This window comes from Bos taurus, chromosome 17 (genome assembly GCF_002263795.3).
Source record: "Bos taurus isolate L1 Dominette 01449 registration number 42190680 breed Hereford chromosome 17, ARS-UCD2.0, whole genome shotgun sequence".
Lineage (NCBI taxonomy): Eukaryota > Metazoa > Chordata > Mammalia > Artiodactyla > Bovidae > Bos > Bos taurus.
This window is the reverse complement of record NC_037344.1, coordinates 49,607,590-49,634,292: the sequence shown is the minus strand read 5'-3', so window position 1 is coordinate 49,634,292 and position 26,703 is coordinate 49,607,590.

Below are 26,703 nucleotides of genomic sequence, written 5' to 3'. Positions count from 1 at the left end.
TGTCCATGGAAATCTCCAGGCAAGAATACTGGAGTGGGTTGCCATTCCCTTCTCCAGAGGATCTTCCTGACCCAGGGATGGAACCTGTGTCTCCTGTATTGGCAGGCAGATTCTTTACCACTGAGCCACCAGGGAAGCCCTATAAATAGACAGCTGTCTTATTTGGTAGTAATGTCAAGGACTTTGAGCCCAGGAGGCAGTTTCTCAGTAGCCCTGAGAACATTGCTTCGAGCAGACAGGAGAGGGAGTCAGGCTGTATACACGTTTGCCACCAAGGGGACTGGCAGTCTGAACTCAGCCATAAAGAATCTGCTTGCAATGCAGGAGCCTCAGGAGATGCAGGTTCGATCCCTGGGTTGGGAATATCCCTTGGAGGAGTCATAGCAACCCACTCCAGTATTTTTGCTTAGAGAGTCCCATGGACAGAGGAGCCTGCCAGGCTACAGTCAAAGGGTCACAAAGAGTCAGACACCAAGTGACTTAGCTCACCCACAGGGAAACCTAGATATCAAGCTAAAGAACTTAGCGTTATTCTATGAATGGGAAGATGCAAGCCTCTGGGCTTTCTGGGTTTACTGAATTCATTCCTTTCATGTGCACCTCAGCTGTCCGGGGCCAAATCCTGTTTCCTGTCACCATAAGGGGTGGCAAGCATGGCTGTTGGCTGCTTCTTGCATCCCCTCACCTAGCTCCTCAGCAATCACCATAGGGGGTTTTCAGCATCTGCAGGATTGCAGGAATTGTGTTCCCTTTGGGGAGCCCTCATTCACATTAGGAGGCCAGAAATCCCCGAGAACTGTGCCATTTTTTGCCCACAAATATGGCAGGAAATAATTGATTTCACACAAATATGAGAAGGCAATGGCACCCCACTCCAGTACTCTTGTCTGGAAAATCCCATGGACGGCGGAGCCTGGTATAGGCTACAGTCCATGGGGTCGCTAAGAGTCGGACGCGACTGAGCGACTTCACTTTTACTTTTACTTTTTTCTTATGGCAGGAAATAATTGATTTCACACAAATATGCAATATAGTATTGGTAACTATAGTCACCATGGTGTACATGAGATCTCTGTAATTTATTCAATGTGTATCACTGAAATTTTATACCCTTTGAGTAATATCACTTCATTTCCTTCCAGCCCCTGGTATCATGATGTTAATCTCTCCTTCTATGAGTCTGACTATTTTAGATTCCACACACATGGGACATCATGAAGTAATTGAAATGAGTCATCTTTACTATCTCAGTGTACTGAGTCTGTTAGTTACCCTAGGAAATAGAAATGTCTATTAGCCTCTCTCTCTCTATTATCTATTTATACATACATTAGCTCTATATGAATACTTTTGGACTTTGACGGAAATAGAAAGTCTTGGCTCCCTATTCAATGATCAGAGAAGAGGCATTATGATAAAGGAAGAGCCTTCATTTCAATGAAATATTTATCTGTGGTAAATAAGATCCCTAGAAATAATAATATCAAACTACTTAGCATCAATGTATTTCAGAAAGAAAGTGAGCAAGAGAAACAGAGGGAGGAAGGAAGGAAAGAGTGTGGGAGGGAGAGAGAGAGAGAGAGAGGAAAGAAAGAAAGAGAGAGAAAGGAAGGAAGGAAGGAAGGAAGGAAGGAAGGAAGACTGTAATTCCAGCTTGCCAGGGCTTCCCAAGTGGCACTAGTGGTAAAGAACCTGCCTGCCAATGCAGGAGACATAAGAGACATGGGTTCGCTCCCTGGGTGGGGAAGATACCCCGGAAGAGAGCATGGCAACCCACTCCAGTATTCTTGCCTGGAGAATCCCACAACAGAGGAGCCTGGCAGGCTACAGTCCAGAGGGATGCACAGAGTTGGACATGACTGAAGTGACTTAGCATGCATGCACGCATCATGCATCGACCTTACCACAAATACAAATGGATCAAGGAGTCAAAGTTTAGAGACATTCAGATTTAATGGTTTTATGGCAGAGGTTTATATTCCAGGAAAGGTCATTATCATCTGCAATGGTGACATTTCACAGTTTTGCAACTTCCTGTGACATTTCTTTAATGAATAAAAGGTGGTAAGTGATTAGTGTCTGGAGAACAATAGAACAGTTGAACTAGAAATGTCAATCACAAGGAAATGTCCATAGTCAGACTATCCCAAGCAGCTTTTTCTGAATCCGAAGGAGACACACATTTTGGAATTCACATCTACTTCCCTTACTAGACAAACCCTTGATGCATATTTGTATCAGGCGACATATTAGGCTGAATGGCATCTTAGACGTTTGTTTCATTTCTTACTTTAACACAGTAAAGTAAATGACTCATGAAGAAAAATATTATTTTTCAATCAAAAAGGTTATAAATATGCAAACAATATAATATGTAGTGGAGCATGGGGAAAAAAAGGAGCTTACAGCATTTTCTTAATGGAAATTTTATGAAGCTTTTAGAGGTTTGGTTACTGAGAATGATTAACGTTTTGTTGTATCACAGTCTGTAATCTGCGTGTCTGAGGATTCTCACCACTTCAGTATGAACACTATCATAAACATTACAGGGTGTTATAGCAAAGACTGAACCCCACAGACTTCATGAAACTTTCGTGATTAAACCTGAGAGACGATGGAGATTGTCTTTTCATTGCTGTCATGGTTTATCCTAATTCTTTACAGGTTTATTGTATATTACTGGATTGAATCATTGTACTCTGTATTAATTAAAGCAATCTAGCAGCAGTAACAGATAAATTCATAGTCAACCCAAGGAAGCATGTTTAGACTCTAATTAGCTGCTGGGGTATGAGGGGCTCTGCTCCATGTAGTCATCTGGGGATCAAGCCTTCTGCCACCTTGCAAGTACACCATCCTCTAGAATCTCAAAGACATTGGCTGCCTTCCTTGCCTTTGGCTAGTGGATGAGGAAAGAGAGTGGTAGGATGATTCCATGGGAGGCTATTAGGAATTCTTCCATATAGGAATTTTACTTACACTGTACTAACTAGGACTAAATCACATACTCCACTTACTGAAATAGAGGCTGAGAAAGTCTACTTGTATATCCAATAAGAAAAAAAAAATCAAATATTGTAGATAGATATATATAGGATACACATTCATCGTACATTTTGATGGACTCCTTTATTGTGAATCTAGCTTCCTAAATGGCACCCCACTCCAGTACTCTTGCCTGTAAAATCCCATGGATGGAGGAGCCTGGAAGGCTGTAGTCCATGGGGTCGCTGGGAGTCGGACATGACTGAGCGACTTGACTTTCACTTTTCACTTTCATGCATTGGAGAAGGAAATGACAACCCACTCCAGTGTTCTTGCTTGGAGAATCCCAGGGACGGGGGAGCCTCGTAGGCTGCTGTCTATGGGGTCGCACAGAGTCGGACACAACTGAAGCGACTTAGCAGCAGCAGCTTCCTAAAATAGGAAAACAATAAAGAGCTCTGTTTTTCTAGCCTTACTGTCCTGAGTGTGTAGGCACGTGACACAGACTGCCGATTAGACACTCTTGTGTGAGATTTTGACACAGGAGTTACATTAGGATAGATAGGTGGGACACACCACGGTGAACATGCAGCATGTCTCTTGGGTCAACGGTGCTGGTGACTTTCCAAGTATCATAGCTGCAACAGTTCTCTCCTATTTGAAGGTTCTTCCTGTCCTCATAGTCCCACCCATTTCATGGCTCCTTTAATAAGATGCTTCCTCCCATCCTGTGCTCCTGCCTATCTTGTGACTCCTCCAATACGATATCTTAGCCCAAGTTCCCTCCAATGAGATGGCTCCTCCCATCCCAATAGTCCCGCCCATCTCACAACTCCTTCAATAAGATGACTCCTCCTAACCCATTGTCCGTCTCAGGACTTCACACGTGCGGTGGTGTGCCCCATCTCAGTTTGGTCCGTGTTCATACTTTCTTGGTGGCTCAGATGGTAAAGCGTCTGCCTATAGTGCGGGAGACCCGGCTTCAGTCCCTGGATAGGGAAGATCTCCTGGAGAAGGAATTGGCAACCTGCTCCAGTATTCTTGCCTGGAAAATCCCATGGATGGAGGAGCCTGGTGGGTTACAGTCCTTGGGGTTGCAAAGAGTCAAACAGGACTGAGCAACTTCACTTCACTTCTTACTTTCTTTTGCCATCCTGGTTCAAAGGAGTATCTCTGAAAGTTGTCACTGGAAGCCTCATCAAGAACCTCATCTTGTTTACTCTCTCTTGGAACCATTCTTGATCTTCCTAATATTTCTTAATAAGTCCTTTCCTGATTAAATTAAGTACAGTGGCTGTTCTCTGCAACTAATGATGCTGGGATGTAATAGATCTCTGAGGAAAATAAGTACAAACTTAGCAACACACGTGACTTGATATTGATGGGTCACTTCATCTTCAACTATCAGAAGAGTTTTTATTAAGCCACGTAATACATTACTGCTATCATTTAAAAATTATAAGATTTAATCTCCAAACCACGATATCTGACTTCACATTCAAAAACAAAATTCTGGCATATTTGGGAATAGATATATGGGACACTTCATTAATTCATCAAACATGTATTCAATGCCTATGATTTATCAAACGTTGGTAAAAGAAGCCTAATATTAGTGCATTTTCTCACAGTCATGTTATGGAAATGTGATGCAGATGTATGTGCTATCTCGTGAGATAGTCAATAATGTCTCAGTGAATCTATTTCCATTTCAGTAATGAAGATGGATCTCAATGAATGGATTTCTCGTATTTATTGCCGAGTTTTAAAATGCAAGACTGTGTTTTGCAGGCTCAGGTGCACATTCCCACAATCAAGTGAGCTGTTATCCTTCCTGAAGCTGAATCAACAGCATTCAGATTTGTCTTTCATTCGTGGTCATTTTCAGTGGACCAAAGTATGGACCTCCATGAAATGACTTTATAGTGATTGAATTGCTCTTGTCCTTTGGGAATTATCAAGGTACCAAAGATCTTAATTGGGCTTCCCAGGGGGGTTCGGTGGTTAAGAATCCACCTGTCAATGTAAGAGACACAGATTTGATCCCTGGGTGATTTTCTGGAGGAGGAAATGGCAACCCACTCCCGTATTCCTGCCTGGGAAATTGCACAGACCGCAGAGCTTGGTGGGTTACAGACCATGGGGTCGCAAAGAGTCAGATGCAACTGAGCGCACATGCAAAGATCTTAATCATTTGGTTATTAAAGTTATTGATGACATAAGCCTCATTTTATTTTTTAAGGGGCATTTTCTGGGCCTAAGTAAACAGTGTTTAACACAAAAATAATGTTTAGAGGGCACAGGCTCTGGGTCATGCATTTCTGGTATAAAGTAGGGTTTTTCAACCTTGATAAGATTGACATTTGGGAGGGATTCTTGTGTGGGCTTTCCTGTGTATTGAAGGATGCTTACAAGTATCCCTAACCTCTAACTTCAATGTTCCAGAAACACTTTCTACCCAGTTATAACAACCCAAATTTCTCCAGATATTACCAGATTCTCCTGGGAGAGAAAAATAAACACCCTCTCACTAAGAACCCCTGGTTTAAGGGCTAAGTTTATTTTTTTGTTTTTGTTTTTTGATGTGGATCATTTTTAAAAGTCTTAATTGAATTTGTCACAACATTGCTTCTATTTAATGTTTTGTTTTTTCAGCCGTAAGGCATGTAGGATCTGAGCTCCCTGCCTAGGGATCAAACCTGCACCCTCTTCTTTGGAAGGCAAAGTCTTAACCACTGGACCATCAGGGAAGTCCTCAGGAGCTAAGATTTTTTTTTTTTTTTCGAGGGAAGGGATATTTCTATAATGATGCCATAGGACCAAGATCTGAAAGCATACACTCCTCAATTCTTTGGAAGCATTTTTCTATCTTCATTCACATTCCTCATTCCCATGCCACAGGGCCATTAAAAGTGTTGTTGGGTTTTACTCTTTCTTCCCTCCCTCTCCTACCTTCTGGCTAACTTCTGTGGTGAGCATTGCGGGTGGGGAGGAAAAAGAAAGACGCATAAAATTCTGGGGGTCTGGGATTTAGGGGCCTTGGCTCCAGTCTCCATTCCTCCCCATTCAGCTACAGGATCTGGATAAGACAGGTCCCCTCTCTGAGCCTCATTTCCTTCATCTGTAAAAACAGATGATCTAGCTTAATCCATAAAGCAGTTTGTGAGGATTTGAAGGCAATCAAGCTCGTTTACTTGAATTATTTTTTGAAAAGGCAAAGAAATTCAACATTTGAAAAACTGCTTACAGCTTATAAAGTAATTGTACAAGCAGTTCACAAAAGATGAACAGCACATGACCAGTAAAATTAATTTTAAACTCACTAGTAATTGATGAAATAGAAATTAAAGTAATAGTGTGATAACAAAATTATATCACCTTTGGGATAATAGAGTCTATTCCATATGCTCTCCCTTTCCCTTTATTCTTTCCATCAGTTGATTATGAAGGAAGTGAAGCCCAGGATATGACAGCCACAAGAGGGAAGGAAACTGGATCCCTGAATGACAGCATGGAGCAGAAATGCCCATCCTTCCACACTGAGCTCTCTGTGAGTGCATGCTAAGTCCCTTCAGTTGTGTCTGACCCTTTGCGACCCTATGAACTATAGCCCGCCAGGCTTCTCTTCCCATGGGTTCTCTGGGCAAGAATACTGCAGTGGGTTGCCATGCCCTCCTCCAGGGGATCTTCTCTACCCAGGATCAAACTTGAGTCTCTTAGAGTTTCCTGCATTGGTAGGTGCATTCTTTACCACTAGCACCACCTGGGAAGCTGGTACACTGAGCTATAGAGTAAGGAAAAACCCAACCACATGGATTTAATTAAGGAAACTCATCAGTCCCCAATAACTGAATAATTCCATGTGACCTCAGTGTCCAAACTGGCATTTTATTTGGAGTCACATTAGCACCAAATATGCCCTAAAAGAAAATTTGCAACCCCGCAGAAGCAGGTTGGACCTCAAAGGTGTTCTCTTCAGCTGCCACTGGGTTGAATTAGTTACAAAATTTTTTAAATTCAGAGATTTTATACAAAATGTGAATTTCTAGAATTCTGTGAAAAGTTTGGCACTGTTGGGATGGTATAATGACAGGAGGTGAGTAAAAGTGCCCTGTAATACACTACATTTCCCATTCACTTCCCCAGGGTCACCTTCACTCAATTCCATTCCATTTTCTCTCTTCTGACTTTGTGACAACTGCCACTGACTGACCATGAATAACTAGTAATTCAAGATTTTCTACACTTGTAATTAGAGAACTATTCTTCTGATATCAAAATTCTATTCTACCCTTTAAAAGGAGTCTAAATGTTTCTCAACTTTAGGACACAGTAGTTTTCTTAATCTTTCCAAGACTGCATTTCTGAACATTAGCTTCTTTCAAAAGCAAGGGATGGCTTAACCATTTGATTTTTTTCCTTAAAAGAAGTTTTGTTTAAAACCAGGCCCCTAACTCTTCTTTTTTTCCTGTCTTGCATGGCAAGACAGAAAAAAAAATTCAGAACCAATGTCTAATGAATAGATTATTTGTATTAGGGTTATAAATATCCACCATCTCAGACTGAATATGAGACTTTGAATAAGAGTTATCCTGAAGCAGGAAATCTAATTTATTGGTTTTTTTTTTTTTAGAAATTATTTCCCTAGAACAAGCTTCTTTGCCAAAGCCTACTGCTTTGTATTAGTCACAATCCAATTAAAATTTACTTTTTTCATACTAATGATACTGTACAGGTATTGTTTTGGTTTCAGATATATCAATGCATTTGATGATGCATTTTATTTAATGGGTGGCATCTTTTGGTGCAGAAGAGTAAGATTTCCATGGAGAATTTTAGGCTTCCCCTTTAAACCATCCTGGTTTGTCAGATTGGCTATTCAACTCAAACTTAAACTTTATTCTCACTCTCATCTCTACCACTCATCTTATTCCTGCCTCCTTTCCTTCAAATCTGTCTTCAATGTCTTCTGCTGTTTTCTAAGAAAACAGTATCCCATGATTAAAAAGGTGGCACAGTGGTAAAGAATCTACCTGCCAGGGCAGGAGATGCAGATTCGATCCCAGGGTCAGGAAGATTCCCTGGAGTAGGAAATGTCAACCCACTCCAGTATTCTTGTCTGAAAAATTCCATGGACATAGGAGCCTAGTGGGCTAAAGTCCATGAGGTCACAGAGTTGGACACAACTGAGCACAGACACACACACACACGATTAACAATAGTAGGTCCTGACTATATGGGATAAACAAATTATGTCTCTTTTGCCAGTGAAAAAAACTCATTCAATCTAGACAAAACAAGGGAATTTATTGGCTCACAAAATAAATATCCAGAGAAGCTTCAAGCTGAAGGTATGGCTGTATCTAGGGGCTCAGAAGAATATGGTTTCTCTTTGCCATCTCTCAATTTTTTTCTTCTGTTGTGTCAATTCCAAGGAAATACACTTTTCAGTGAAGGCAACATTGACTGCCTAACGTTCCAGACTCACATTCCTCAGGTCACATGTTTAGTGGAAATGAAAATTATTTTTCTTCCCTGAATTTGAACGTATCTTGGATGAAGAAAAAAATTAACATCATAGTCCTGAGAGTGCCGACCTTTGAAAGGTCAGTAGTTTACAAGCTTGACCCTGGGCTAGTATGTTGAAACTTGGATTTCAGGAGGGTTCTCACCATTCCCTGATAAGAATAGTTCACTGTCAAAATTATTTATGTATACAATACAGTTTGTTGACAATTTGCTTTCCTTCTGGGAGTCTGGGATTTTGGTATGTGCCAAGCAGAGGATGCCTATGTGACCAACTCCCCCCAACCCCTTAAAAACACCTGAGCAATGATTTTCTAATGAGCTTCCCTAGTAGACAGCATTTCAGAAGTGATGTTACATATTGCTGGAGGAATTAAGTGCACCTTTTTTATGACTCCACTTGGCATGCAGATACCCAAGCTTGTGTTCCTTATGGGATGCTCATTGTTTCCAAGACTCTATTTGACTGTCAGCAGAGAAGATTCCAGCATCATCGAGGGCCAAGTACCCAAAAGAATGGGACTTGGGAGGAGGTAGAACTCTGTGAAATAAATCAGATTTCTGTGTGGCTCCCTTCTCTTTCCTCGTTAGGATAGGATTTTGTTTTCTTATTATCACGAACTTTCCATTATTGTTGTGGTTTTTTTTATTACATCTTCTCCCTTCCCATTTGTCCCCTGGATTTTGCCTTAAAGATAAAACCAATACTCTTGTTTTAGTGGTGTTTGGGAAGGAGTAGAGGAAAAAAAACTGTCAATTTTCACATTTTACTGAAAGCTAATTCACTGAGTGTTAAACATTTTTAGCTGAATAATTTAATATTGTGCAGACCATGTTATAATGGGTTGCACAATGCAAGCTTTTAATTTATTTTCTGCCCCCTGTGATTACTGTCAACTCCTTGATTATCCCATTATGGTGCATTCTCAGCTTTTAGTGCTTTCTAATTGCCAATAAAATGCATAAAAATTCAGCACTGAAGGTTTATGATGACAAAAATCAATATTTTCTCCTAGTAGTTTGTAAAACAAGCTTTTATAGAGAAGGAGGGAGGAAAAGAATGTAAAAATATATTAAGATATTTTTTCTGCCTAGACTTGCTTGATGTAAAATTCTTCATGCCTTTCAAAGCTCTGACCTCACTAAAAATCCATTTTAATCAAGACACCTCTATAACTTTCCTCCCTGAAGTCCTATGGAACACAGGCAAAAGGTCAAAATATATTCATAATGTACACTTTTTATTCTAAAGATATATTTCTTGAATTGATTTTATGCCGAACAATGATAACTAGGCCTAATCCCTAGATTGTAACATGTTAACACTATACCATGATTAATGAGTTTGCAAATATAAGTGAGGTTTTCATTTTCTATATACCACCAACCCAACAGGGAAATAAGAGAGTGCTTTTGATATTCAGCTCACCCAGTGAGTGAAAGCACCATTGTAGCTTGTAAATTAAAATAATGTCTGTATACCTTGACTCTCTTCACATTTTTCTCTTTATTACTCTTTCCATCTTATTAACTGTCACTAACTTCAAAGCAAATGATACAATCTCTACAGGATAAAGATATTTTATTAAGATTTGCAATATTAATATTAAATGATTAAAGAATTATATGCTTTTTATTGACAAAATCCCCTATGAGAGCAAAATGTCATAGGGAAGGTCCTTTCTTTCTTCCCTTATTCATTCCTTCATTTCTTTCTTCTTTCCTTCCTTCCTTCCCTTTTTCCTTCCTTTCTTCCTTATTTCCTACCTCTCTCCCTCCCCCACTCTCTCTCTCTTTCTTCACAGACACCTTTACATGTTTTAATAAACAAAGAGAAGAAAAAATGACCAAGGGTAAAAATATTCAATTAGCTTGCATTAACTCATTCTTTTGTCTCATAAATCAGGCATGATTTTAATTTTGTATCCAGTGTTTGGAAGTCTTAGCCACACTTTGTTTTCAATTCCATTGATTTCACCCTTTTCTTAAAACCTTCCTTTTCTTTACTGTCTTCAGTTCAGTTCAGTTCAGTCGCTCAGTTATGTCTGACTCTTTGCGACCCCATGAATCGCAGCACGCCAGGCCTCCCTGTCCATTACAAACTCCCGGAGTTCACTCAGACTCACATCCATCGAGTCAGCAATGCCATCCAGCCATCTCATCCTCTGTCGTCCCCTTCTCCTCCTCCTGCCCCCAATCCCTCCCAGCATCAGAGTCTTTTCCAATGAGTCAGCTCTTTGCATGAGGTGGCCAAAGTACTGGAGTTTCAGCTTCAGCATCATTCCCTCCAAAGAAATCCCAGGGCTGATGTCCTTCAGAATGGACTGGTTGGATCTCCTTGCAGTCCAAGGGACTCTCAAGAGTCTTCTCCAATACCATAGTTCAAAAGCATCAATTCTTCGGTGCTCAGCCTTCTTCACAGTCCAACTCTCACATCCATACATGACCACAGGAAAAAGCATAGCCTTGACTAGACGGACCTTTGTTGGCAAAGTAATGTCTCTGCTTTTGAATATGCTATCTAGGTTGGTCATAACTTTCTTTCCAAGGAGTAAGCGTCTTTTAATTTCATGGCTGCAGTCACCATCTGCAGTGATTTTGGAGCCCAGGAAAATAAAGTCTGACACTGTTTCCACTGTTTCCCCATCTATTTTCCATGAAGTGATGGGACTGGATGCCATGATCTTTGTTTTCTGAATGTTGAGCTTTAAGCCAACTTTTTCACTCTCCACTTTCACTTTCATCAAGAGGCTTTTGAGTTCCTCTTCACTTTCTGCCATAAGGATGGTGTCATCTGCATATCTGAGGTTATAGATATTTCTCCCGGCAATCTTGATTCCAGCTTGTGTTTCTTCCAGTCCAGCGTTTCTCATGATGTACTCTGCGTATAAGTTAAATAAGCAGGGTGATAATATACAGCCTTGACATACTCCTTTTCCTATTTGGAACCAGTCTGTTGTTCCATGTCCAGTTCTAACTGTTGCTTCCTGACCTTCATACAGATTTCTCAAGTGGCAGATCAGGTGGTCTGGTATTCCCATCTCTTTCAGAATTTTCCATAGTTTATTGTGATCCACACAGTCAAAGGCTTTGGCATAGTCAATAAAGCAGAAATAGATGCTTTTCTGGAACTCTCTTGCTTTTTCCATGATCCAGCGCGTGTTGGCAATTGGATCTCTGGTTCCTCTGCCTTTTCTAAAACCAGCTTGAACATCAGGAAGTTCATGGTTCATGTATTGCTGAAGGCTGGCTTGGAGAATTTTGAGCATTACTTTACTAGCATGTGAGATGAGTGCAATTGTGCAGTAGTTTGAGCATTCTTTGGCATTGCCTTTCTTTGGGATTGGAATGAAAACTGACCGTTTCCAGTCCTGTGGCCACTGCTGAGTTTTCCAAATTTGCTGGCATATTGAGTGCAACACTTTCACAGCATCGTCTTTCAGGATTTGGAATAGCTCAACTGGAATTCCATCACCTCCACTAGCTTTGTTCGTAGTGATGCTTTCTAAGGCCCACTTGACTTCACATTCCAGGATGTCTGGCTCTAGGTCAGTGATCACACCATCGTGATTATCTTGGTTGTGAAGATCTTTTTTGTACAGTTCTTCTGTGTATTCTTGCCACCTCTTCTTAATATCTTCTGCTTCTGTTAGATCCATACCATTTCTGTCCTTTATCGAGCCCATCTTTGCATGAAATATTCCCTTTGTATCTCTAATTTTAGGAGTTGCCTTTTATAATTTACTGGGAAATCAAAATATTATTTTAATTTTACAATGGTTGCTATATACATCCCTAATAGAAAAGGAGTTACACATAAGAAGCTGATGAAATCCCACACATAGGAGACTAATCTGCCTGAAGGAGGAGGGCTAATTACCGCAATCCTCAGAACCTGAGAGAACCAGGAGGCATCTGAGCTATTAAGCATCTGAGCATTTATCCTCACACTGGGTTAGGGAAGTGTTCTTTTCATACGGATTTTTAAGAGGCTCATGAAGAGTAGCCAGCTTGGCTCATTTTCTAGATTTCAGGGGCATCAATAAATGATATAGAGAATTAGATTGTATTTTGTAATTTGCAATTGTGGGAAGGGGAACTCTTACTAGTGTCTTCAGATTCCAAATGGCATCTCTCTGTCATAGACTCTTAATAAAATCTCCAATGCACTCTCCATTGGAAATCTATTTCTGTAAATGAGTCCATCAGTTACCAGAATTCATTTTACATCTAAAACTATGTTCTGAGAAGACATTAGCCCTTTCATGCCATCCTTTCAAATGGATTTCTATGGTCCTAGGAGATCCTGGAGAACATCAAGGCAGACCTTGGGCAAAGAAACAACAGCTGGGTTATGGTTTCTTGGCGCTGGTGGGACTGTATCCTGTCCAGAGAAGTGCAGTTTCATTTCCTAAAAATCCACCCTAACAATGAAGTTGATTTCATGTGTGAGCTCTCCTGACAAACTCTCCTCTGGATCTTATTTCTGACGTACCTACTAGCCTACACTGAACTTGTGAGTCCTGCTCAGTATCTTTGTACACCTGAGTCAGACAAGGATGCCATATGTTGAATGCCATATCAGCCAAGAGAGAAAAACAGATGTCAGGTTAAACCCGGACAACCCATGCATCCATTATCATTAAAAACATGTGATTCATTAAACCTCAACCATTCATACAATCTTTAAGCAACCAAAATTTATTTTAACCACTTTCATGGGCATCCATCCAAAATGTGTTTTGCTTTCATGCTCTGTAAGCAGAAAATGATGACTGTAGGATCATGTGTTTGTGTGTACGTGTGATCGTGTGTACGTGTGATCGTGTGTGTGTGTGATTGTGGGCACGTGTGTGTCTCACTAAGAATCATCACTGTAAACACTGGTGGTATGGTTGAGTACACGTGATTATCTCTGGAACTAATTCTTTTTTTAAACACTGAGTTTAAAAAATAATTTTATTTATTTTTGGCTGTGCTGAGTCTTCATTGCTGGGTGGGCCTTTCTCTAGTTGTGGGGAACAGAGGCTACTCTTGAGTCGTGGTGGACAGGCTTCTCATTGCGGTGGCTTCTCTTGTTGCAGAGAACTGGCTCTCGGGTGCACAGGCTTCAGTGGTTGCAGCATGTGGGCTCAGTACTTGCAGCTACAGGCCCAAGAGTGCAGGCTCAATAATCATGGTGCATGAGTTTAGTTGCTCCACAATATGTGGGATCTTCCAAGATCTGAGATCAAACCTGTGTCTCCTGCATTGGCAGGCAGATTCTTTATCACTGAGCCACTAGGAAAGCTCTGGAAATAATTCTTTAATACTCCTTGTTCCTCTACTCCATTGTCACAGACAAACAAGCTTTATGAATTCTTCCCTTTGGTTTTCATAGTTTCACTCCGAAATCTTACTACATATGCTGTCACTTTTCATTGCTTTTAGAATGCATTCTTGAAAGTTTGACGCATGCAGATTTGCTTCCTGTAAACAACTTTAGCCTGAAAAAATGTATTTTCTGTAATATAAGCTCCAAAAAAGAAGGATCTCTTTTCCTTTGTTCATCTAGGAACTGACGGATAACTGGGTTATATGGAGAGCCCATTAATATTCTTTTAACAAATAACCAGTTCCACTGGAGTTGTGTGTAAAATAAGAATAAATAGCTTTGAGAATCCAAGTGGCTTTACTTTGCTTACAGTTAATGAGCTTAAACAGAAACCTGGCTGGTCTGTATTGGCTTCTAAAGGGTTTTTGGTTATGTCACTAGAAAGTGTGTTTTATTATTTATTTTTAAAACTTATTTATTTATCTTTGGCTGCATTAGGTCTTCACTGTTGTGTGTGGGTTTCCTGGGGCCACTGCCGAGTTGTGGTGCATGGGCTTCTGGTTGTGGCAGTGTCTCGTTGCAGAGACAGGCTCTAGGGTGCACTGACTTCAGTAGTTGAAGGACATGGGCTTAGTTGCCTTGTGGCATGTAAAATCTTCCCAAACCAGGGATCTAACCTGTGTCCCCTACATTGGCAGGTGAATTCTTAACCACTGGATGACTAGGTAAGTTCAGAAGCTTTTTTCTTGTTACAAATTCTACCATTATTATCATCATCATTATTATTTTATGTATTTATTTTCATCCAAGTATCTTTGGCCCCTTATGGGGAATTCGCCTTCCTCCAATCCACCTAAGTGGCCCCTGGCTGTGCAGTGGGTGAGACTCACGTTTACAACGCACAGGGTACAGGTTCCATCCCTGGTTGGAGAACTTAGATCCCATATGCACAGCCAAATTTTTTTTTTAAAAATCCAGTGGTTCTAGGAAAAATCTGTAGTGATTGACTTGTGAGAGCTCTCCAGTCAGGGATTTCAACTTGAACTCTGCCAGGTAAGCCAGGTTGGGGGAAAGTGAAAGTGAAAGTCGCTCAGTCGTGTCCGACTCTTTGCAACCCCATGGACTATACAGTCCACGAGATTCTCCAGGACAGAATACTTGAGTGGGTAGCCTTTTCCTTCTCCAGGGGATCTTCCCAACCCAGAGATTGAACCCAGGTCCCCCACATTGTGGGCAGATTCTTTACCAGCTGAGCCACAAGGGAAGCCCAAGAATACTGGAGTAGATATCCTATCCCTTCTCCAGGGGATCTTCCTGACCCACGAATCGAACTGGGGTCTCCTGCATTGCAGGCTGATTCTTTACCAACTGAGCTATCAGGGAAGGGATGCTCCGAGAGATCTGAACACTCATTGCCTCTTGCATATTTTTCTTACTCCATTTGACTTTAATTTCCTTGCCCTACTCCAAACTCTTTGAGTGCCCTCCTGGTTTATTTATGTTTGTTTACTTCCATTTAAATCTCTCCACATCAACCAAGCCACTTATTTTGTCTGGGTAATTTATTGGCCCAGATGTTACTTCCTGCCTGCAGATTTTTTTGCAAGTTAGTCCAAAGTCTGGCCTTTTATCCTGTCTACTTTCTGCATCAATTCTCCTTCAGAAAACATGATGAGCTCATTTTAAGGGGAGCCAGTTGATAGGTTCTTTTGCCAAACTTTCCATTTGATTGGAGAATCTTCCTTTCATATTACTCATGGAGATTTGTCACCTTTAATGCAATGATGTAACGTGATGATGATTCTCCTGGTTAAAAGGAAGATTATCTTTCAATCATTCTGTCCAATCCAATTGTGATAATCTACTTTGTTCAATTAAATTTGGGAAGACTCCTTAACGTTCTATTAGATTGAAAATGATCACAACCCCATGCCCTCTATAAAGTTATCTGTCCCTTCAAAAACGAGAAGGAAATGACAAGCCGCTCCAGTATTCTTGCCTGGGAAATCCCATGGACAGAGGAGCCTGGCTGGCTACAATCCATGGTGTCGCAAAAGAGTTGGACACAACTGAGTGACTAAAAAACAACAAACGTCTCAATATGTTTTATTTGATAATGAGTTTTAGTAATAATTGCTATGCTAAGATTGTTCTGCCAAATATGTCATATTTGTCTTACCCCAGGAGAAATTCATTTCAATGATGGTAAATGCCAAATCATTCCAAGTGTTATCATTTTTAAAATACGGTCTCCTCATAAATTATAGTTTTCTAAACCGTTCCTTGTGAAAGGAATTTGCACTTGGTTATGGATTATATGTTTGCTTTCTTTCTTTTTTTTGTTATTCTTTGAGAATAAAGCTGGCAGACAACAGATACGGAAGTAGGTTATTTAAACTATCTTTCCTGGGCATCTCATTCTCTGTAGGCTGACATTTCTAAGACCCCAGAAAGGCATAAGCTAAGATGGATATGCTTTGGCAGGATCTGTTCACACATTTGCTAGAAAAAGTGGCAGGGAGGGGCAAGCGTGTCAACTGTGGCTGATGGTGAGGGTTGCAAGGGTAGGAAAGACAGTCTTAGAACATTTTGAAATATTTTATGTTATTTTAGGCCTGCAATATTTTACAACTTGAGAGACAACGAATAAACTCTGAGAGGTTAGAAAAAGGAGTGATGGGTTTATTCAAGTGAAAACAGAGACCTTGTCTAAATTTTCTGTTTGCATATTTGTGTGTGCTTTAGTGTGTTTAATCAGCTTTTCATCTGATAGTTTTGTTCTGATTCTGAGATTCTGACATCATGTGTGCACATGTGACCTCTATCATGGGTATGGTAAATGTTGCAAAGAGAAAGTCTGTGAAGAGATCATTAGATTTGGACTTTGAAACGTTGGGGCTTTGTCTAGGAGGAGAAACTTACTAGGCAAACCTGGGCAAGTTATGGGACATCATTTTGACACCTAGAAATTGGTATATGATCTCTGCCTTGCATACTTACAAGAACACAGGAATAGTGTGAAAATCAAATGAGTTACCGGATGTGACAAAGTCAGTTCAGTTCAGTTGCTCCGACTCTTTGCGACTCTTTGGTCTACAGCACGACAGGCCTTACTGTCCATCACTAACTTCCAGGGTTTACTCTAACTCATGTCCATTGAGTTGATGATGTCATCCAACCATCTCATCCTCTGTCATCCCCTTCTCTTCCCGCCTTCAATCTTTCCCAGCATCAGGGTCTTTTAAAATGAGTCAGCTCTTCGTATCACATGGCCAAAGAATTGGAGTTTCAGCTTCAGCATCAGTCCTTCCAATGAACACCCAGGACTGATCTCCTTTAGGATTGACTGGTTGGATTTCCTTGCAGTCCAAGGGACTCTCAACAGTCCTCTCCAACACCACAGTTCAAAAGCATCAATTCTTCAGCGCTCAGCTTTCTTTATAGTCCAGATCTCACATCCATACATGACTACTGGAAAACCATAGCTTTGACTAGATGGAGCTTTGTTGGCAAAGTGATGTCTCTGCTTTTTAATATGCCATCTAGGTTAGTCATAACTTTCCTTCCAAGGAGTAAACATCTTTTGATTTCATGGCTGCAGTCACCATCTGCAGTGATTTTGGAGCCCCCCAAAATAAAGTCTGACACTGTTCCCACTATTTCCCCATCTATTTCCCATGAAGTGATGGGACCAGATGCCATGATCTTGGTTTTCTGAATGTTGAGCTTTAAGCCAGCTTTTTCACTCTCCTTTTTCACTTTCATCAAGAGGCTCTTTAGTTCTTCTTCACTTTCTGCTATAAAGGTGGTGTCATCTGCATATCTGAGGTTATTGATATTTCTCCCGGCAATCTTGATTCCAGCTTGTGCTTCTTCCAGCCCAGCGTTTCTCATGATGTACTCTGCATATAAGTTAAATAAGCAGAGTGACAATATACAGCCTTGATGGACTCTTTTTCCTATTTGGAACCAGTCTGTTGTTCCATGTCCAGTTCTAACTGTCGCTTCCTGACCTGCATATAGGTTTCTCAGGAGGCAGGTCAGGTGGTCTGGTATTCCCATCTCTTTCAGAATTTTCCACAGTTTGTTGCAATCCACATAGTCAAAGGCTTTGGCATAGTCAATAAGCAGAAGTAGATGTTTTTCTGGAACTCTTGCTTTTTCGATGATCCAACGGATGTTGGCAATTTAATCTCTGGTTCCTCTGTGACAAAACTGTGACAAAACATGGATGTGACAAAACATGAACAGAAGTCACACAGGAAGGAAGCATTTTTAATTATTCAGATTCTCCAAACTGTACAGGCTTCCCAGGTGGCACAGTGGTAAAGAATCTGCCTGCAATGCAGGAGACATGGGTTCGATCCCTGTGTAGGGAAGATGCCCTGGAGAAGGGAATTGTAACCCACTCCAGTACTCTTGCCTGGAGAATTCCATGGGCAGAGGAGCCTGGTGAGCTACCCATTGGGTCACAAAGAGTCTGACATGACTGAGTGGCTCACACCGACTACTAATACTACTAAACTGTTTGTGCTGGGACAGTACTTCTCCAAATGTGATCAGGAGAAGCCTTGAGGGTCTCAGGAAATCACTTTAGGAAGACAGTGAGTTCAGAAAGGTGTTTATAATAATACAGTGGAATTTTTCAGAGGCTATACCATGTGTGATGTTGTCACCACTGGGAAGACAAATGGGATGTCTGTGTGGGTGTTCTTGTACTTTCTAAAACATTCTAAAGTAGACAGTTTAGAGCAAAGTTATGCACAGTTCCAAAGAATAACTGTTTTGTTTTTTTTTTTCAGTACCTCCACTGGGCTTGTCCTACAAATCTTTAGTTCCACTAGCTAAATCTTTGCAACTCCCTTTTCATGTAATAAAACATCATCGTGAAAACACAAACTTTTCCTAGAACCTGTAAGGAAACACAAGAAATACACTGCTACCTTGTCTTGAATCAATTTATTAATTCTTTCCCAAAATCCATATTTAAAATTTTCCACAACGTTGTGATTATATGATTCAATAATATTTTATTTAACATGTCAGAAAATTTTTTATAACAGTTTTCTTATATTTAAAGTTGAATAGTTGGATTTCAAAATGGAGATTTGCTTTTTTAGCCCAATGCTTTAAAATCTGCATAAAATGCTGAAAAACTGAAAACTGACTTATAAGCTAGTGTTCTAGCTCATGAAAGAGACAACTGTATTTAAAAAAAAAAAAAAAAAAACTAGCTTGACCTTTTGAGAAATAAAACATAACAAAACCTATCTTTCCCTTAGCTTTACAAGTGTTAATTTGTGGTCTTCTTCACTAGAAATTTTCAAATAATAATATAGTGGCAGATTTTGTGATCTTTCAGAGTTAAAGACAAAGGAATTAAACCTTTTTAATGTAGATGCTTTATGTTTATAGAAAGTCAAAACTTAATTGGTTACTTGTTTTCATATTAGTGGGCTTGAAGAAAAAAAAGACATGGGTGCATCTTCAGGATAAATCACCATATTGCATTTACAGAAATGCTGCCCACAATAGGTGGAAAGATTTTAATACTTTGCAGAGCTGACATTACCAAATTTCTGATGGAAGAAAAGGTAGTGAAATTGAGGACAGAACTGCAGCTTTCTGTGATTCTGATTTACTTTTCAGATGTTTCTCTGAACTTGGATATCTCCCCCCCATAGCGTTATCTTCCATTAAAATCATTCTTAGCAAAGTCCTGACATGGGGCTAGAGGACACTGAAATAAGCATTCTCCAAACCTATCATTATAGGGAATTTAACTGGGCTTCTCTTTTGTGCTTAAGCGAAACTTGTCATTTGACAGAATCAAATACCTGTCACACTTTAAACCAGAGTTAATTGTGAATTACGGCTTGTTTGCAAGAATACACCATAAAAGTACTTACTGGGACTCTTTCCAAAGTTGGAGTGAATTTATGACACATTTGAGATTGGCTAATTATTTGTAAAGTCTATTCAATTTGTTAGGACTGCTGGTGGGAAAAGATTTATTAGAACTAATGTAAAATGTAATGAAATAGATTGACTCCTTATGAAATATTAATATTCATTAACTCTGGTCATTGTAAGTCTATATTTGTAATCTCTCCTTGGTGGATACTCCTAAGTCAAGCTGCAGATGGTGCTTTAAGCTCTTATGACCAGAAGCAGTCAAAGCCCTAAATAAAAAGCTTCTGAGAAAGACAAACGCCAAACAGGATAGTGATTATCTTACAGCAAATGATCGTGTTTGGGAAAGAGAAATCAATAGACTTCAACTTCTCTCTCTCTCTCTCTCTCTCTCTCTCTATATATATATATATAAACATCTACAAAGTAATACAATTCTAACATTTGCTTATATACTCAATGAAGTAGTATATATACAAAGCAGATGTTTATTTATGTATATGCAAAGTATTGGAGAAGGCAACTTAGCAGCAGCAGCATGCAAAGTATATATAAAGTATGCCTGTTGTGTTAAGTTGCTTCAGTCGTGTCTGACTCTTTGCGACCCCATGGATTGCAGACCAGCAGGCTCCCTCTGTCCACGGGATTCTCTAGGCAAAAATACTAGAGTGGGTTGCCATGCCCTCCTCTAGGGGCTCTTCCCAACCCAGTGATCAAATCCTTGTCTCTTATGTCTTCTACATAGGCAGGCAGGTTCTTTACCAAATAATGCCACCTGGGAAACCCATATAAAGAGTATACATATATATATATATATATATATATATATATACACATGCACATAGATTTATAGCTACTGCTTCCATCTGCCAACTGTAGTGCATCTCTTATTTAATTTCTTTTTTTAATTAATTAATTTATTTATTTTACTTTACAATATTATATTGATTTTGCCATACATTGACTTGAATTCGCCATGGGTGTACATGTGTTCCCCATCCTGAAACCCCCTTCCACCTCTCTCCCCATCCCATCCCTCTGGGTCTTGTTTAATTTCTATTAGGCATTTTAATTAGGTATTAGCACTTTTAGGATGGAGGCTGTCTTGTTCATTGCATCTGATACAACATTTAGAAACGTGTTTTTCTAACATGTTGAATGATTAATGTGGATCAATGGGGTAAGAGATTCTGTCACTGTAGTTGTTCACAGACCCAGAATGATGAAGGGTCAATCAAAATACAAGATTTCACAAAAATAAAGTTCCCATATGATCTCACAATCCCACACCTGCCTGCCAATGTAGAAGACATAAGAGACAAGGATTTGATCACTGGGTTGGGAAGAGCCCCTAGAGGAGGGCATGGCAACCCACTCTAGTATTTTTGCCTAGAGAAAATTCTACAAAAAGATACACGCACCCCAGTGTTTATAGCAGCAATATTCACAATAGCCAAGACATTTTGTATTGTTGTTTAGTGGCTAAGTTGTGTCCAACTGTTCATGATCCCATGGATGGAAGTAACCTAAATGTCTATCAACAGATGAATAAAGAAGATGTGGTACATGTATACAGTGGAATATTATTCAGCTATAAAAGGAATAATGCCATCTGCAGCCACATAGATGGACCTAGAGTTGTCCTACTGAGTGAAGTAAGTCAGAAAGACAAATACCACATGATATTGCTTATTTGTGAAATCTAAAAAAAAGTATGGTACAAATAAATACATTTACTAAACAGAAATAGTAACAGATGTAGAAAATAAACTTGTGGTTATCAAGGTGAAAATGGTGGGGGGATAAGCTGGGAGGCTGAGACTGACATGTACACACTCCTGTATATAAAACAGAGAACTAATAAAGACCTACTGCATAGCACAGGGAGCTCTACTCAGTTCTTTGCAATGACCTATATGGGAAAAGAATCTGTAAGAGTAGACATGTATGTATGTGTAACTGATCCATTTTACTGTACACCTGAAACTTGCACAACATTGTAGATCAACTACACTACAGTGCAATTTTTTTTAAAAGAGGAAGAGAAATACTGTAGGTTATCACTTATATGTGGAATCTAAAACGTGACACAAATGAATTTATCTATGAAACAGAAACATACTCACAGGCATAGAGAGTAGACTGGCAGTTGCCAAGAGGGAGGAGGCCCGAGGGATGGATTGGGAGTTTGGGATTAGTAGATGCAAACATGTATATATAGGATGGATAAACAACAGTTCCCACTGTACAGCAAAGGGAAATCCATTCAATACCCTGTGATAAACAATAGTGGGAAAGTATATGAAAAAGAATGTATGTATATATATATATAACTGAATCCCTTTGCTGTACAGCAGAAATTAACACAGCATTATAAATCAACTACACTTCAATAATGTAAAATTTAAGAAGTTTCATAGTCATGGAGGTGGAGAAGTGAGGTAGAGAGTCCAGACCAAGCAAATAAATACCTCCATTTTCATTTTGCATCAGCCAGCTCAAACAATTCACATGCCTACACCTCCTTGCAAGAAAGCCAGTCAGAACAACCAGCTGCGTTCTCAGGAGAGGGACAATGGTACCTGTGAAGTTTTTAAGGTTTGCTTTTACGCTCAGCAAATGTATACATGCTGAATGAACAAACTGATCGAACGACTGAGTGCTATTTCTGAACTTGACTTCTTTACTGAAAAATATTCATTAACTGTTTACTTTGTACCACAAGACGGTATACAGGGCACCAGGGGACGAACACTGAACAAAACCATGAAACACAAATAGAAGGAAACTCTTCTTAGCCTATCTGTTTATACATGGATTCTATTTATTCACCCTTTTCCATTGAACCTGGCAACTTTCAATTTTAGGGGATGGCCTTATTTTGAAAATGTGGAATCAATAGGTGGATCAACAATTTTAATTACCGGTAAACAGTTTTTAAAATGATACACAACTGTGGATCTTTCCTTTTCATCACTGACAATAAGCAGAAACATTCAATGTGCCTTAAAGTTAGCAGCTTTCTGCCCATAAAAATATGGCAAAAACCTCTGTGGTCAATGACATTTTTTAAAAGCAGGACTGGCAGAAACTTGACATACTTTTTAACTGGCACCCTGCCATTCCTGTCCATGTTCCATTGGCCAAATTAAATCCACAGCCAAGTTGACACCAGTAGAGAAGAAAGTGAAATGGTGTAACCCAGATTGGGCCTTGAATCCACATGCTAGGACTCAAACCTGGCCAAAATCCAATCTTCCAACTGAGATCACACACCTAGTTTCAGGACTTAAAGAAGCTCAGGTTCTTGATGCCTCATTGCATACAGAATTCAGTGACAGACAAAGTGGTAGGTAAGGAGCAGACTTCTTTAGAGAGAAACACCCCACACACAGAGTGTGGACCATCTCAGAAGGCAAGAGTGGCCTCAAAATGTGGTGTGGATAAGTTTTTATGGGCTGGATAATTTCATAGGCTAATGAGTGGGAGAATTATTCCAACTATTTGGGGGGAAGGGGCAGAGATTTCCAGGAACTGGGCCACACCCAGTTTTTGATGGTCTGCCTTGGTACTGCCATGGCACCTGTGGGTGTGTCACTTAGCTTGCTGATGTGTTACAATGAGTGTATGCTGAAGGTCAAGGTCTAGTGGAAGTCAACTCATTTACCATCTTGGACCAATTTGGTTCTAATCAGTTTATGTCATGTCTTCAGGCCATGTCATGCTTTCAAAGGTTGTACCCTGCTCCCTTCCCTTCTGTTTCAAAGCCTACCTGTCCCATGTGCTTGGGGAAAGGAGGAAAGACTCTTTGCTGAACAATCTTCCACATTAATGATGAAACTGTCATTATCATGATCACTAACACTATCACTGTTATTTATTGCTCTCATTAGCAATACAATCTACCCTTCCCATTTGAATACTCTTCATGATCTGCTTCATGCTTCTCACTTGCCCCTCAAAACCCAACTGACCTAAATCACCAGTGACTGTGACATAAGAGATGGGCTTTTGTCTTTTTTATAAAACATCACACTATGTGACAGTGTGGCCAGCAGATAGATGGTCCCTAGGAAATATTTGTTGTATGAGTTGGATGAACATAGTTCTTACACCTTTCAAGGAAAGTACAAAGAAGTTCACACTCCTGTTATGTATGTTAGTTATTGTCTAGACTGATTCCAAATAGGAAAAGGAGTACGTCAAGGCTGTATATTGTCACCCTGCTTATTTAACTTATATGCATAGTACATCATGAGAAATGCTGGACTGGAAGAAACACAAGATGGAATCAAGATTGCTGGGAGAAATATCAATAACCTCAGATATGCAGATGACACCACCCTTATGGCAGGAAGTGAAGAGGAACTAAAAAGCCTCTTGATGAAAGTGAAAGTGGAGAGTGAAAAAGTTGGCTTAAAGCTCAACATTCAGAAAACAAAGATCATGGCATCTGCTCCCATCACTTCATGGGAAATAGATGGGGAAACAGCGGAAACAGTGTCAGACTACTTTTCTGGGCTCCAAAATCACTGCAGATGGTGACTGCAGCCATGAAATTAAAAGACGCTTACTCCTTGGAAGGAAAGTTATGACCAACCTAGATGGCATATTGAAAAGCAGAGACATTATTTTGCCAACAAAGGTTCATCTAGTCAAGGCTATGCTTTTTCCTGTGGTCATGTATGAATGTGAGAGTTGGACTGTGAAGAAGGCTGAGCACCGAAGATTGATGCTTTTGAACTGTAGTGTTGGAGAAGACTTTTGAGAGTCCCGTGGACTGCAAGGAGATCCAACCAGTCCATTCTGAAGGAGATCAGCCCTAGGATTTCTTTGGAAGGAATGATGCTAAAGCTGAAACTCCAGTACTTTGGCCACCTCATGCGAAGAGTTGACTCATTGGAAAAGACTCTGATGCTGGGAGGGATTGGGGGCAGGAGAAGGGGACGACAGAGGATGAGATGGCTGGATGGCATCACTGACTCAATGGACATGAGTCTGAGTGAACTCTGGGAGTTGGTGATGGACAGGGAGGCCTGGCATGCTGCGATTCATGGGGTTGCAAAGAGTCGGACACGACTGAGCAACTGAACTGAACTGAACTGACTGATATTAACATACATGTTATATACCTGTACATGTTATATACATATGCACATAGGTATCATGCTCAGTCGCTCAGTTGTGTCTGACTCTTTGTAACTCCATGGACTGTAGACAACCAGCTCCCCTGTTCGTGGAATTTTCCAGGCAAGCATACTGGAGCGAGTTGCCATTTCCTCCTCCAGGGTATCTTCCCAGCCCAAGGACTGAACACGTGTCTCCTGCACCTCAGGTGGATTCTTTACCGCTGAGCCATCAGGGGAGCTCGCACATAGGTGTATGTTTGTGTATACACACACATACTGTATGTGTGTAAGAACATATTTGTGTGCATGTATATACCGTTGTTGAAATGACTTTCGGAATTGTATAAGTGATGGAGTTAGTGCTACTTTTGTTTGTCTGGTGGTTTCTGAAGATTCAGGCAGGACCATGAGAGAAACGTGAGGAAAAAGAATTTGTGCTAATGGCAAGGATGCTAATGGTGGAGTTGATTGAAAGTGAAAACTGCAAAAGTGTTATATGCAAAATGTAGTGTCACATGGCTGAGAGGGAGCCGTGTGAATCCCTGATGATTACAAACTGCAAATCAAGCTTTTCATTCCATCCTCCTGTTGTCTTAATGATTTCACAAACCAAACTGTTGCCCAGGGTACTAGGATACATCAGTATAATTATTTCAGGAAAAATAGCATAAAATAAAATCATGGAAAATTAGATCCTAAGAAAAACAACTCTCATCATTGTAATTTGTCACTCTTATCAACTCATCCAATTTTGCATTAACTTCTTTCATTAGCTCCTCTCTAACCTGCCTGTTGCTCTATTTGGAGTTTTGAAATTTTTTTTTTTCAAAAAAATAATTTTAATTGTAACGATTACTCAGACATAACTTTTTCAAGACCAAAATGCAAAATCGTAATTTCCATATTCATCATTTCTGAAAGTGCTCTACTTGGCTTTGCAACTTTTTTAATAAAAAGAGAAAATGTTCATTAAGTCTCAAGTGGAGAGTGGTTATATTTCTTATTAAAACTTTTCTAAGTAGTGCAAAGAAGATAGACATAGAAAAATCAAATCTCCTAAGTGCTTATCCATCAGCAGTTTTGTTAAAAAGCTATCATTAAGAAAGAAAAAAATGCAAATTGCAGAAACGAGGTCACAATTTAATTGATACAAATTGCAGCCACCTGCTTATCTTATTTCCAAGGGAAAGGATTTTGCGTGTGCAATGAAGTAATTTCTTTGTAGGAAAGAAAAGTTGCTTGGCCATCTTTGTTGCTTAGGCATTAATTTAAATCTCCTAAATCCAGTCCACTTGGTTCTTGCACCATCTGACCAGGATGTTAGCATCTGTGGCTGACTTGGGTGTCAGAGTAACAACCCCATTTCAAATGACAACACGCTCCCCAGGCCACAAGAGTCTAGAGAACGCACTGGGTAATTAATTGGTGATTTTAAAAAGGAGGACAGATCCAAAGGGTCTTAGATTGAAAATAAATTTACAGTTACCAAATGGGAAAAAGGAAGAGAGATAAACTGGGAATTTAGAATTAAAAATATACAAGGAACTATATTCAATGTCTTATAATAACCTATAGTGAAAAATAATCTGAAAAAGAATATCTATATCTATCTATCAATCACGTATCTGTGTATTAAAACTGAATCACTTTGCTGTATACCTGAAACATTGTAAATCAACTCTACTTCAATAAAAAATAAGAAGGATTAAAAAAACACAGAAAGTCTAGGACTGGCTTGTGAACACTACGGTATTACTTCTAGAGTTGGGTTAAGAGGGATGAGGTTCGGACAGCTACAAACTTAAAATGTCAACATGGTGTCATGCGGGTACATAA